Source organism: Sinocyclocheilus grahami, unplaced genomic scaffold, assembly GCF_001515645.1.
Source record: "Sinocyclocheilus grahami isolate Dianchi unplaced genomic scaffold, SAMN03320097.WGS_v1.1 scaffold493.1, whole genome shotgun sequence".
NCBI classification, from domain to species: domain Eukaryota; kingdom Metazoa; phylum Chordata; class Actinopteri; order Cypriniformes; family Cyprinidae; genus Sinocyclocheilus; species Sinocyclocheilus grahami.
In genome coordinates this window covers 630,405-645,210 of record NW_015505672.1, presented here as the reverse complement: position 1 = coordinate 645,210, position 14,806 = coordinate 630,405, and the positions used below count along the sequence as shown (strand labels likewise).

General features: G+C 35.9%; 1 protein-coding gene across 6 annotated transcripts in view; it reads right to left on the bottom strand.

The window, feature by feature from the left end:
* The window catches only part of LOC107554184 (RNA-binding protein Raly-like), an 89,823-nt gene that overhangs the window by 27,596 nt on the left and 47,421 nt on the right, over positions 1 to 14,806 (bottom strand). Inside the window, exon 1 of one of the 6 annotated variants that reach the window (XM_016236619.1) lies at positions 13,424 to 13,444. The exons of 3 other annotated variants lie outside the window; for them this stretch is intronic. The gene's annotated coding sequence lies outside the window, so the exon portion shown is untranslated. Of the gene's footprint in view, positions 1 to 90; positions 112 to 12,437; positions 12,469 to 13,423; positions 13,445 to 14,806 lie in introns of those variants that run through there. 2 more of the 6 variants (XM_016236618.1, XM_016236620.1) reach the window with 2 other exon arrangements.

The following is a 14,806-nucleotide window of genomic DNA, read 5'->3' as shown; positions in this document are numbered from 1 at the left end:
TAATGATGAGGTCCCTTCTCATCCCTCCTTTTCCTTTTCTCTATCTCGCTTTGCTAATTTCCCGTCAGCGTCTGATGTCTTGCTTATTACCAGTGGCCTCTGAATCCACAGAATAATTAGCCGAGGAAAATAAACACAGGGTGCCCAAGGATGCATGAAGGTCACTGGGTGTCATACTTCACTGTGAACTGGATGACGAGGAGAACAGCATCTGTTCTTCAGCATCAGCATCAGCAGCATAAGAACAGCATCTGTTCTTATGCTGCTGCAGAAGAACAGATGACAGTATTGATTAGTTTTCCTCTCTCGTTTGAGTTACTGGATCTGTGCTGCGGTTGCACGTGCTTGTTGGCAGCACTGGGAAATATGCTTATAATGGCTGGCACCAGCTATGTTTCGTGTATATATATGTGCGGTTATATATGTTTATGTGTCCTCTGAGCTACAGGCACCTATATGTCAAGTTCAGTGTGATTAGTCATAAAACCAAAAACAGAGAAAAGGAAACAGCTTTGTCTCCTTTGTGCAATAGGATTCTTTTTCCAAAACATGAGCAACTGGCTGTTGGTGTGTCGGCATGAAAATCATGAAACGAGGAGGATTATGAGGGTCTGAACAACATTTGCATATGACATGCTGTAATGTTAAAATATTGTGCAATTACAAATACATAAAATACGTTTTGTTAAAAAAAAAAACGTATTTTATGTATTTGTAATTGCACAATTTTTCACTCTGATAGCGAGTGTTGAAATTCAGGCCGATTTTGAGAGCGTAATGACACTTTTATACAATAGTTCAACAAACAACAAGTTAATATTGGGTAACTTATGTACATTTTTAGGACAATATTTCCACTTACTTAGTCTATTTTTTGCTCCGACAACGAAAAGTGCGCAACTGGCTGTTGGTGTGTCGGCATGAAAATCATGAAACGAGGAGGATTATGAGGGTCTGAACAACATTTGCATATGACATGCTGTAATGTTAAAATATTGTGCAATTACAAATACATAAAATACGTTTTGTTAAAAAAAAACGTATTTTATGTATTTGTAATTGCACAATTTTTCACTCTGATAGTGAGTGTTGAAATTCAGGCCGATTTTGAGAGCGTAATGACACTTTTATACAATAGTTCAACAAACAACAAGTTAATATTGGGTAACTTATGTACATTTTTAGGACAATATTTCCACTTACTTAGTCTATTTTTTGCTCCGACAACGAAAAGTGATAGTCAAACAAAATCTAAGCTGTTCTACCAACTCATGTAATTCAAATGAGATTTGTTCCTGGACGAATCAGCGCTTTTGAACGATCGTTTCAATTAAAGATTCAATGACTCAAAAGAAAGTCGCTTGTCACCACCTACTGGTGTAAAACGTAATCTACAAAAAGAGTCATTTTTATTGCATTATTTGAAAGACACACACACACACACACACACACACAGCACTAACAAATACATAACACTTCTCAGTGTTCAGAAATTCCTGCAATGATCCTAATCCAAAAAAACAAAAACAAATATATTTGGAATTAGGTTGAAAAGTCTATACATTTTTTTCCATGATCTGATCATCTGATCATACAAACACACTCCAAACATGCCACAAGAGATTATACAAACAGTCAAATTAGGGAATCTCTGAAAGAAGCTAAAAGTGGTCAAATGCAGAAAAAAAGGACAATAAAAAAAAGACTTAAAAAATTGTCTCTTTTCACCCCCCATGGATAAGTGCAAAACGTATACTGTACCAAACCAAAGCACATACAGAAATATTAATAAAAAGACTCCTATTTTACATAAACTCATCCAAGTATGCCCAGAGACAGAGAAGACCTTTTCCCCGAGACTCTAAATGGCTCCAGGCTACATCTGGTATTGCTGATAAAGTCTTGCTGTGGCTCCTCCAACCGGATATATCATAAAATTATTGGGCTTTAGGACTCCGCAGGCTGTTCCTTTGGGAAGTCTGACTTTCCTCATCCTCAGCTGAACACTACTAAATCAACAAAGCAGCAGCACTTCTGTGGCCTTTGTAGACTAGCTAGGCCAGAGGGCATGCCATCACTAAGACGCCAGGGAAGATTTGGGCCCTCTGGCACTTTTTATTCAAGTTGCCGGGGCCGGTCCTTGATTTATCAGAGTTAATGCAGATTTAATGTTGCGAAAAATCCCTCTCCCTCTCGTTCTTTATGCATGCACATTTTATAACAAGAGAAGTGCTTCAGACTGTACATAATAAGACAAATACAACCAATTCCATTAGCCTCATGTTCACTCTGCAGATTCAAAACAAATTAGCCTACAGCAAAATTGCCCAAAGCAACAAGAAATCATGTTACATCTCAGCCTTTTATTTTAAAGTGACATGGCATAGTCATAAATATGCTTAACATTGTATCTCGGTAAGAGAGACTGTTTTGCTTGCTTTATTTACAAGAAAAGCTGTGCGAGTATTATAATTGGTGATGCTTGCTAAGGCACTTACTATATTGCATAATATTACTCATAATCAGGGTTACTGGCTTTGAAAAATGCTAAACTTAAGTGCATAATTTTTCCTGCACCATTTGTGCCTTCCTGTAGCTCAAACAGCACAGCAATGCCAATGTTATGGGTTTGATTCCCAGGGAAAGCATGCATGGAAAAAAAGTAAAACTTGAATGCAATGTAAATCACTTTGGATAAAATTGTCTGCCAAATGCATTAACATAAATGCTATGGACTTGAATCAGAAAGGAACCACAAAACTGTCCAAATACAATTGCAACCATACAGAAATTCCCTGGCAACCACCCAAAAAACTTTAGCGATGTAGTGGTGACTTTTGCACAAGCAAGCATATTTTCTTCAGAAGATAGGCTAAAAATCTTGTTACATACTTTAAATATTGTTAGTTTAGTTGTTTATGATGGTGAATGCACTTAAGCACTTTTTAGTGTTCAACATATTGTTTACAAAGCACATTTTAGGAAGGTCTTGGCAGACACTTTCATACTCAACTGATATGAAAGTGCATATATTGTGTATGAATAAGACTTCAAGCTGCTGTAAGCATTTTTTTTTAATACACCGGCTCTCTGCCAGTGACGTCATTTGGAGCGGGACCATCTGTTTGATTGGGGAAACTTGTTTTTCCATTTTTCAGACTTTTTTGAAAACAGAAATGTACAGAAAGTGCTTGCAGCAGATTTATGCATTTAATTATGCGTACAATTCAAATCTTAAATCTAAACCAATGGAAAGAATTAAATATCAACTCAATTGCCATGGTTGAATAGAACAGATTTATACAACAGCAGCACTTTTCACGGTTTTTATCTCTCCATTTGTCTGTACATTAGTGGTGAGCATTTTTCAGCGAATCTTTCTGCAAGTACACCCTTGTAACCACCTAGCAACTCCATAGCAACCACCCAGAACACCCTAGCAACTACAACATAGCAAAGATGTTATGCAACCTATCCATACTTAGGTGTCTACCTAAGGAGGGCAGCTTTTACAAAATGACAGATGAATTATCACCAAAACATTTGGAATGGATGCAAGGCAATTTTACATTAAAGGGGTCATGAACTGCCTTTTATTATTTTGTAATAATAATAATGAGGCCCACTTATAATGTTATCAAGATTTTTACATAAAAAACATCAGAATTTAGAAGCAATAGGCTATTTTCTGTCCTGTTTTGGCCCCCCCTCATAGGAACGCTCTGTTTGAATAGGCGTGGTGGATTGTAGACTTGGAAGTAAACGTCCACTGATATGATTGGTATGATTCTGAAATTCCTGCATTGAATTGTGCCTTGTTTGTAAACAAATCCGCATTAAAATGAAGTGAACAAAGGGCCAAGTTCTAACTGACGTGGTCAGGATCTTCATTAAAAATAAAGTTCATCCACTTTTTCCTAATGTTGAGATCAGACGGAAGGCAAAGACTGTGCTTTTCAACAAATTGGCACTGCACAGCATCTTGTTGTCTTCGGAACCATCTTTATCGTTTGGTTTCTGTGTAGCCCTGCATTTGCCTCTCATTATTTATGCTACATGCGTGAATCGGTGGGCGGAGCTAAACAGGCAGTGATGTAGGAGCAGCCGTTTATCTTCTTCTGCGGAGGCGGGGTTTAGCCACACTATTACGTCATGAAGCGGCACATTGCACAACCTGTCATTTTGGCAGATTGGCTTCAATATAAGCTGTTTTTAGACTAACGAGAACGTTTTGAGTTACAATGACCTCTAGTACAATGACCTCTTATATGTCAAAAGATCAAGGGAATCTGATCTGATCTTGATTTATCAGCTCATCACCCCTTTAACAACTAAATATATGGGAAGTTTTTTCACCCTTTTTGTAGGAGAAAAATACTTCTCAAAAACCAACCATTTGGATTTTTATAAAAACATTTTTGGGTTTGAAAGATGTTTTTTCATGCTTTTGAAAGAAGTCTCTTATGCTCACCAAGGCTGCAATTAAAAAAAAAATCTATTTTTATATTTTAAAATGTAATTTAGTCCTGTGATGCAAAGCTGATTTTTCAGCATCATTACTCCAGTCTTCAGTGTCACATGATCCTTCAGAAATCTTGCTAATATGATGATTTGCTGCTCAAGAAACATTACTATTATCAATGTTGAAAATGTTATGCTACTTAATATTTTAAGTGCTTTTTTTCCAGGATTATTTGATGAATAGAAAGTTCAAAAGAACAGCATTTATTTTGAAATACGACGTTTTGTAACAATGTTAAAATCTTTACTGTCACTTCTGATCATTTTAATGCATCCTTGCAAAACACAAAATTCTTAGTGACCACAAATGTTTGAACAATAGTGTAAATATATTCAGTGCATTCAAATAATGCATTCATTTAAGATTAATTTAATATTAAAGATAAAGCTAGTAAATTGACTTAGTAGAGGGACCTGTCCAGAGCAACCGCTGAACTGACCAGACATCTCATAATCTTTAGAGTAAACATCAGGTAAGAGAATCAAGGCTGACCCAAGCAAAAAGCACTGACCTGACAACTGCATTAGCAGCACACACTTCTATTCACTAGAGCACTTGAGACCAGCACAGCGATTCTATCTGACAAGCAACAGTAACATTCATCCGAGCTCATGCAATTCACTTTACTGCCAGAGAGACTAAAAGAGCAGCATTTTAAAGACCACCCAGCAGACCGCTATATATAGCATGTGTTGACTGCTGGACCATTTGTCAGGATGTGACAATCCAAGTGTGGATTAACGCAGAGGGACTAACTGGTGTTGTGATGCAGGAATGGTTTATAACAAACAAATCCACAGTTTGAGAAAGTATCTAAAAGCTGTGCTGGCCATTTTTTTTCTTCTAAAGGTGTTTATTATTCTGTTGGATTAGAATATCGTAAATAATGCACACTGGCCTATATAAAACCATCTGTTGTTTGGAGCGTCTTTGTAGATATTTTAAAACTGCACAACCTGAAGAGTTTCCCCCCTCAAATCGCTGAATGAGAGGAGTAAAAAAAGGCCAAATTTTGCTGTAACAAACAATATGACATTAAAAGGCAATCAAAAGTCGACAACGTATCAATAGCATCAGAAAACATTCACACGTTCTGTTTGGTTTGTGGTGCAAACGCATTCTTTATGAGTTCCTAATCAGACTTCCATGCATGAATCACATGTTCAGAAAAGATTACTTTAAATCTAGCTTTTTTCATACCTCTCGAGGCAAATAGCGGACATTTGCTCTTTTTCTGTGACTGCGTCATATTCAGACAACAATAAAGGTTTGATTTAGTCGATGTTTCTGGGGCAAAACAATTTAAATTCACTTCTCTCGGCCGAGTGGCACGGCACTGCAGCCACTCCAATCAAGGAGTAGCTAAATGCAGATGAACTATTGTACAACTATTTACAGCATACTTTACCAGTGGGGGTCTTTCAAGCACAGCATGCGCTGGACACCATAGTAACACACAAAAATAAAAGACCCTTCATTTGTAGCCTGATAAGAAAAAGGGGAGAAAAAGTCTCTAAAATGTGTGTACCTTCTAATTGAAAAACGCTTTGAAGCCAACAGCATTTGCAACTCGTTTCGCTTTTGTAATATGACATATTTATGAGCGAAAAAAGAATATATCAAAATGAAGGCAAACCTGACTGTCATTTTGGATTGTGAAGGTCTACTCTACTGAAACACCCCTTTTGAAGAGGCTTTTTATGCGGGATGTGGAGGCAAAAGGTCTAATTTATTCCTGAGAGCATTTCCATCAGTATCTCAGTGGAAACATTTCTTTATCAGATCTACCATTATATGCTATTATTGCCATAAATGTATTCCCTTAATCGTATCCTGTATTACTGACAAAAAAGTTTTTTCTGCATGCATAGTGTCTGCATGACGCTAGAGAAAAGTATGTTTCAGAAGCGATGCAAGATATAAAATTTTCATGGAAATTTAAAAAGTTGTGCACAATAAGACCTGCAAATACATTAAGAGAGAAAATAGGGTCACATTTGATTTCATATTCACTTAAAAAAATTATAGGGATTTTTATATATTTGATCTCTCTCTCTCTATATATATATACTGTATATTCTGCAGGTTTTATGTTTTAGCAACACTTCAGAGTTTTAAAATATTGCTTTTAACACATCTGCATTAGTTTTTAATTCCTTTAACAAAACCCAAACAAACAAATAAACAAACAAACAAAACATATGACTTGAATTGCTAGAATATGGAAATATTAAAAAAGATATTATAAAAAACCTTTCACTGTACCTTCTGATCACACTATAAAAAAGTGATGCTCTTCATCAATATTTTTGTCTTGTTTTCCAAGCAAATGTCTATAGATTCATAAATCATTTACTTGAGAAGCAAAGTGACAAAAAAAGTAGTCTTGTTTTATGAGAAACTGATCGAAATTAAGTGAGTTTATGATTAAAACAAAAATAAATAAATTTGATAAAACTCAACTTAATTCAAAGGTAAAACAAGTTTTCATTCCCAGTGGACAGATGTTTGTTCTCACTCATCTTAATTTAGTTACATTTCAATTCAATTTGTTCAACTCGCCTAATTTTGTTTTCTAATTTTGAAAGACTTCATATGTTCAGTTTGCATCTCAAGTAAATCTTGATTTAAGGATGTTTCGATATTTTCATTAAACAACAAAACAAAAAAATACTGCGGGAGATTTTTTTGAAGTATTCTACATTTAATGCTGTGACTTAAGACTTTCTGCTCCGATTATAGACCTTGATTTGTGGATGGATGAATTAAGACTTCTACAGTTCTTTTTATGACCCATAGAAACACTGTAAGCAATTGCTTAGGTTTCCAGATATTAAACTAGTGACAAAGAGAATAATTTTCTCAAGAAGAACACCCTTAAATCTAATATACTGAAATAATATTTTCTTTATTTTCACAAAATCAGGGATAATCACACTTAGAGGACATTGTTTTATGGTATTAATTAGCCAAATATAGAATTTGCTTGTGTTTGGATAAAATTTGCATATTCAAATTCAAACGCTAATCCTTGTATTTGCTGACAAACAGCATTTTGCTGATGTAAATGCACATCAGATTTGTTGTGCTCATAAACTTTTCCTCCACTGTAGTGCATAATGAGCCATAGTAACAGTTCAGTCAATTGAATTACTTATCTTTACTGTCTAATAAACTATAAATGCTCTATGCAACAACAACACAGCACTCCCTGACATAATGTCATATACTTTTTATAGATCAAATTAATCATTCATTATATAACCTTCTCTTCCCAAATTCAATTAAAGCTCCCTCGTCCAATGGTGAATACTGTTCCCGCCCTGTCGACACCTCCCCGGTCTATTCATCATTGGCTGTTGTTGCTGCCCGTCTCAATCACTTTGCTTTCCTTCTCTAGTTTGGGTATGATGAACGAGCTGGAGGGACTCTCATCTATCTGCTCGGCACCTCCATTTATCGCCGTGGCTGAAAAATAGATGGTGTATGAAGTGTAATTTGGTGCTGTAGCGAGGCTTCTGTCCCAGTGGATGTGTCGTGGGACTTTGATTAAATCCTTCTTATAGGAAATCGATACATTCTTCATTAGGCCTCTCGTTCTACAAGCCTAGGCCTTTTCCTTCTTATACATCTAACCCACACACAGGGGGATGAGGTAGAGAAGGGAAGAGTATATGAGAGGATGTAGGATGGTTGAAGGCTAAAACGAGGAATGACCAGGAGAGGATAAGGAAAGGGTAGCCTGACCCAGTATTTAAGGGAAAAAAAGGAAAGTGTAGGGGAATATGCGGGTGAAAAAAAAGAGAATGAAGAAAGCAGAAGGAATGACCATGCAAAAGAGTGAGAGGGGCTGTTTTACACTGAGACCACATTATAAAGCAACTTTTTTATGCCAAAATCGAATGCATGAAATTCAATTATATACTACTGTTAAACAGTTTGGGTCAGTACGACTTTTGTTTTAAGAAAAGATACTTTTATTCAGCAAGGATGCATTCATTTGGATAAAAGTGACAGTAAAGACATTACAATGCTACAAAAAATTATGTCCTTTAAAGTTTCTATTCATCAAAGTATCCTGAGAAAAGTATCACTGTTTCCACAAAAATATTAAGTAGAGCAACTGCTTTCAACATTGATAATAAAGAAAAATGTTTCTTGAGCAGCAAATCAGCATATTAGAATGATTTCTGAAGAATCACGGGACACTGAAGACTGGATTAATGATGCTGAAAATTCAGCTTTACATCACAGGAATAAATTACATTTGAATATTTATTAAAATAGAAAACAGCTATTTTAAATTGTAATATTGTTTCACAATATTACAGTTTTTACTGTATTTTTGATCAAATAAATGCAGCCTTGGTGAGCAGAAGAGAATAAAGAACTACTTAATTCAATACTGAAACAGTAAATATTTCTAAATTGTACTGTTTTTGCTGTATTTTTGATCAAATAAATGCAGCCTTGGTGAGCAGAAGAGAATAAAAAAAAACTACTACATAAACTTCTACTAAAAAACTACTTAATTCAATACTGAAACAGTATAGATAAAAATTTTTGATCAAATAAATGCAGCCTTGGTGAGCAGAAGAGAATAAAGAACTACTTAATTCAATACTGAAACAGTATAGATAAAAATTATAAAATATTATAAATATTTAATATTTTTATAAAATATTATAAATATTAAATATTATAAATACATTTATGGATGGCGGGTATGACTAAAATATTATATCACAGTATATATATATATATTATATCACAGTAACAGAAAATATCACACAATATAGTTTTTTATGCAGCACATTCAACCAAAAACTGTTTAATGTAATAACTTGTTTGGTACATACAATAATGATGAATAACAAATAACTTGATGGCCAACAATATAAGATTATTCATAACAAATGAATGATAAGCCTTGCATCAGTGCAAAAACAGCTTCACATTATGTAATACTTCAGGTAAAAATGAAAGCATCAGTAGAACTAATATTATATAAAATGAATATTTCAGACTCTTTAAATACACATAAACATACACATACATTCCAGTACAGCACAAATGGTACAGAAGAACATAGCAGATTTTTTTCTTATTATAGCATATTTGACCATATATACTGTATTTATGTGCTGTGTATTTTTGTGCTTATTAGAGCACTGGGTTGTTAGCTTAGAAACACAAACATCTATCTCAATCAATTGTGATTCATACAGTTAAAAAAAAACTTTACAGAAAATAGAAGCGTACAAATCTATTTTCTGTAAACATGTTTGAACGTGTCAAAGGCACTATAAATAAAAAAGACTCCACACATGAAGAACAAGACTTCACATGAAGAACATGACACTCACAATTGATTCCAATGGAGGTTGTGCGATGAGCTGCTACGTTGGAGGTTGTGCGTTTCATATCAGTCACACATGAAGTATCATCACAGTTAGGAAGCTATCACAGTCACTGTTTTGGATGAGCGCTAGAAAGCGAGTTTGAAGTCCTGCCTGAGAGACACCTAATTCCCTTCATGCATGCCACACACCGCACGCTGCTCGACTCTTTAAACCCAATCAGAAAAGATCAACAGTCGATATTGCAAATACTAAATGGCTGAAGCACACAAGCTGTGCCACTAGTCAGGAATTGAGAGAGAGAGAGAGAAATAAAAATCACCTCTAATGACCAGCACTTGCCATATGGCTGGGACGAACACTGTGGCACATGCTTTCATCCAAACAGACCAAAACTTGTCTGCATAGCAGGCTCTGAAAGCCAAATGCCTCAAAAGCGGTGCACAAATGGCTATATGTGGCCAAATTTACTAAGATCATCAGGTTAGCACTCTCTAAATGAGATCTATCACAGCGCCTCGCCTCTTAACGCACTAACCAAGCAGCTAAAAAAACATTACTGGCAATAAAGCACAGCTCAGCGCATCGCAGCGTTTAAACTTAGCAGGTCGCACCATGCAGAACACTTTTGAACGCTTTGGACAAGTTACTGGATGAAATAATTCAAAAGGCCAGAAACAAAACTCCTCCCTGTTTCCAGCCATGGATTAAATATTTAATTTATCATCTTATTCAATGCATGCAATAATGATAAATAATGTTAATTAAATACTCTATAAAAATACAAGTCACTTCAACTTGATGACCAAAACTTTATACATAACATGAATGACAAGCTTGCATCAGTGCAAAAACAGCTTTACATTATGTAATAGGTCAAAATGAAAGACTCCCATTAGTAAAATTAATATTACAAACCGAATATTTCAGACCCTATAAATACACATAAACATAAGTTACAGTACAGTATAAATGGTATAGAAAAGTATAACATTCTTTTCTTATTACTATATACTGTATGTACAATATGTGCTATGTATTTTTGTGCTTATTAGAGCACTGGGTTGTTAGCTTAAAAACACAAATGTCTATTGCAATCAATTGTGATTCATACAGTTTAAAAAAAAACAAAAAAAAAACAGAAGCGTACACATCTATTTTCTGTAAACATGCCTAAACGTGTATAAATCGAAACTCCACACAATAGTGCTCTTCCCATGAAGCTCACAACTGTTTCCAATGGAGGTTGTGCGACGAGTTGCTACCTATGTGAAGCGTTTCATATCAGTCACACGTGAAGAAGCTATCACAGCAGTCACTGTTTTGGATTTGAAGAGTTGCCTGAGAGACACCTAATTCCCTTCATGCATGCCACACACCGCACGCTGCTCGACTCTTTAAACCCAATCAGAAAAGATCAACAGTCGATATTGCAAATACTAAATGGCTGAAGCACACAAGCTGTGCCACTAGTCAGGAATTGAGAGAGAGAGAGAGAAATAAAAATCACCTCTAATGACCAGCACTTGCCATATGGCTGGGACGAACACTGTGGCACATGCTTTCATCCAAACAGACCAAAACTTGTCTGCATAGCAGGCTCTGAAAGCCAAATGCCTCAAAAGCGGTGCACAAATGGCTATATGTGGCCAAATTTACTAAGATCATCAGGTTAGCACTCTCTAAATGAGATCTATCACAGCGCCTCGCCTCTTAACGCACTAACCAAGCAGCTAAAAAAACATTACTGGCAATAAAGCACAGCTCAGCGCATCGCAGCGTTTAAACTTAGCAGGTCGCACCATGCAGAACACTTTTGAACGCTTTGGACAAGTTACTGGATGAAATAATTCAAAAGGCCAGAAACAAAACTCCTCCCTGTTTCCAGCCATGGATTAAATATTTAATTTATCCCCCCCCCTGTTGATAGCCTGTCTGGCCTGCGCTGGCCCAGCATAAGGCCGACCTCTGCCAGAGGTATTTTAATGAGTTTGTGAGTGTTACCTGCTGTCAATTTCAATTTGAGATGAAGAACTCCCTGGAGGCTAATTTGCTCTTGTAGGCAGTATGTTACTTCCAATTGGTAGCTAACGACAGACGCTACATGCTTTGTAAGTACACATTTCTCTCTTTATTTCTCTCTTACTCTATCAAACACACATGCTGCATCCCAATTCTCATACTGCATGTCCTATACAGTACAAACGTAAAGGTTATGTTGAGAATAAAATTTTACCATAATACTCTACTTCTGTTTATGCAGTATGTAGCAAGTTTATGTAGTATGCAAATTTTCTACACACATGGAACACCCAGGTGACTAGATGTGTAAAATGTTACACTGGGTACTATATCCCATAATGAAATGCACACAACTTGATCTTCCTGTTTTCAGTATGATATGCAATGTATATTTTGATTGCTGAAGAGGTGTGCACATGTATGCTCTTTGACTTGTGATGCAATATCAACAACTATAAATTAATTTACTCGGGTAAATTACATTAAAAGGATACTTCATCCAAAAAATGAAAATTTTGTCATCCTTTACTCACCCTCATGTTGTTCCAAACCTATGACTTTTTTGTTGTTGTTCTTCTGCTGAACATAACAAGATATTTGGAAGAATATTGGTAATCAAACACTTGCTGGTACTGGTAGTCACTGACTTCCACAGTATGGAAAAAAATACTATGGAAGTCAATGGGGACTAGAAACTGTTTACCAACATTCTATCCCTTTAAAGTACACACCCGTTCACAATTTTGTGGTTAGTACAGCTAGTATACAGTTAGTTTTTTCTTAAAAGAAATTAACACTATTATTCAGAAAGGACATATTAAATTGATCAAAGGTGACAGAAAATACATTTATAATGTTAAGATTTCTGTTCAAAATAAATGCTGTTTTTTTTTAAAGTTTCCATTCATCAAAGAATCCTGAAAGAATTCCAAAAATATATTAAGCATCAAAAACTGTTTTAACAACATTTATAACAATAAGAATGGTTTCTTTAGCCACAAATCGGCATATAAGAAAGATTACTGAAGGATCATGTGACATTTTAAAATATATTAAAATAATAAAAAAATAAACCTAAATTGTAATAATATTTCACAATATTAATGTTTTACTGTATTTTTAATCAAATAAATGCATCCATGGTGAGCATGGTGAGCCAAAAACATTTAAAAAATCTTACCTACTCCAAACAGTGTATATTATAACATGAACAATTTAATATGGTACTCGAAGAACTTATACTTAAAAATAGCCACTCAGTTATTTTACATTTTTCAACTTTTCCAATCTGATGGCTCCTCTGCTCACTTTGGCGTACTTTACATTAGGGAAGTAGGCATATTCAGAAGCGGGACACATCTTTTCTTGACTCATTATTGAACTGAACTGTCAAAAGCTGACATGTATTTATCCTCACTGCAGGTGAACCCATATTTAATGTAGTTATGACCCTCCTGTCCATAACTACTGTATGTATTTATGTATTTAAATTATGTATTTTGCTTTGAGAGAAGCATACCTTTGGTGTGAAGTATAAGGATGTGAATTAGGATGCAGCCATACTAATGCTAATGCTTCCCTCTCCTCCAAGCCTTGTCTATTTATCTCGTCTTTCTTCTCATCCTTCCCCCTCTTTCTTTCTTTGGCTTGCTGAAGGGGAGGTTCATTATGTGCTCCCCGTCTCAAGGTTTTGTGGCTGACACTCAAGGTTTCTGCTCAGTTTAGTGGATCATCTATCAGAGCGAAGCTGTGCTGCTTTCATAGCAGAATGATCCAGAAACTCTTAGTCTTCAAATGATGTGAAGAGAAAAAAAAGGGAGTAACACCTGAGGTTACAGATTGCTTAAAGGGATCCTTTACCCGAAAATATCAATTCTGTCATCATTTACTCACCATAATGTTGTAGCTTATTTCTTCTGTGAAACATAAAGGAAGATAATCAGAAAAATGTTGGTAACCAGACAGTTATAAGGTTCCTATTGATTTCCATTGTATGGGGAAAAAAATACAATGGAGGTCAATGGGAACAAAAGCCATTTGGTTACCAGCATTATTCAAAATATCTTCTTTGGCAGATGATATGAAGTCAAACAGAGTTGGAATGAGGGTGAGTAAATAGTTGATTTCCATTGTATGGGAAAAAATACAATAAAAGTCAATAGAATCCGAAACCAATTGGTTACCAGCATTCTTCAAACTATCTTCTGCAGGTGATAGAAATTCATACAGGTTTGCAGTTAGGGTGTGTAAATGACATTCATTTTTGTGTGATCTATCCCTTTAAATGAGCTTGTTAATACAAGGAGGTGTATAATACCTCAAGAAAGCATTCCGTTAGCATTCGGATTCATCTCAACAGGACCAGCAGCAGGAACACCCAGAATTATGCGATCTGAGCACATTTCCATGACAACACTGACTGACTGCATTGACAACATTGAGTGTACTTTTGTCTGTTTGATTGACACCTGTCACATCACCTTGCTCAGATCCGTCACGGCCATTCATTAAAAGACCACAGACGTGCATACAAAATGCATTTCAGATCTCAGTCACCGCCGTCACAATACCACCTCTTCATTTAATCACACACTCGCATATTTATGAAATTAATAGATTGTTAATGGACCGTTAAATTAAACTGTATCCTATTTTTTTGCTTACAATAAACGTCTTTAGCTCATCTCCCCTCTCCTGTGTCACCGCCGCTGCCTTTTCTGCAGTCAGATACTCTCTCGGGCTGTTGTCAGAATAAAGAGGCATTCTGCGCACTTCTCTTTGATGTCTGTGACCCAAAGAGAGGAGAGAAGAGAAGACGGCAAGATACTTAAAAGACACTGCTCTGGGAGACGGAGGAAGAGGGAGCAGGCAGGGAGGAGACAGAGAGCGGGAGAGACATAAG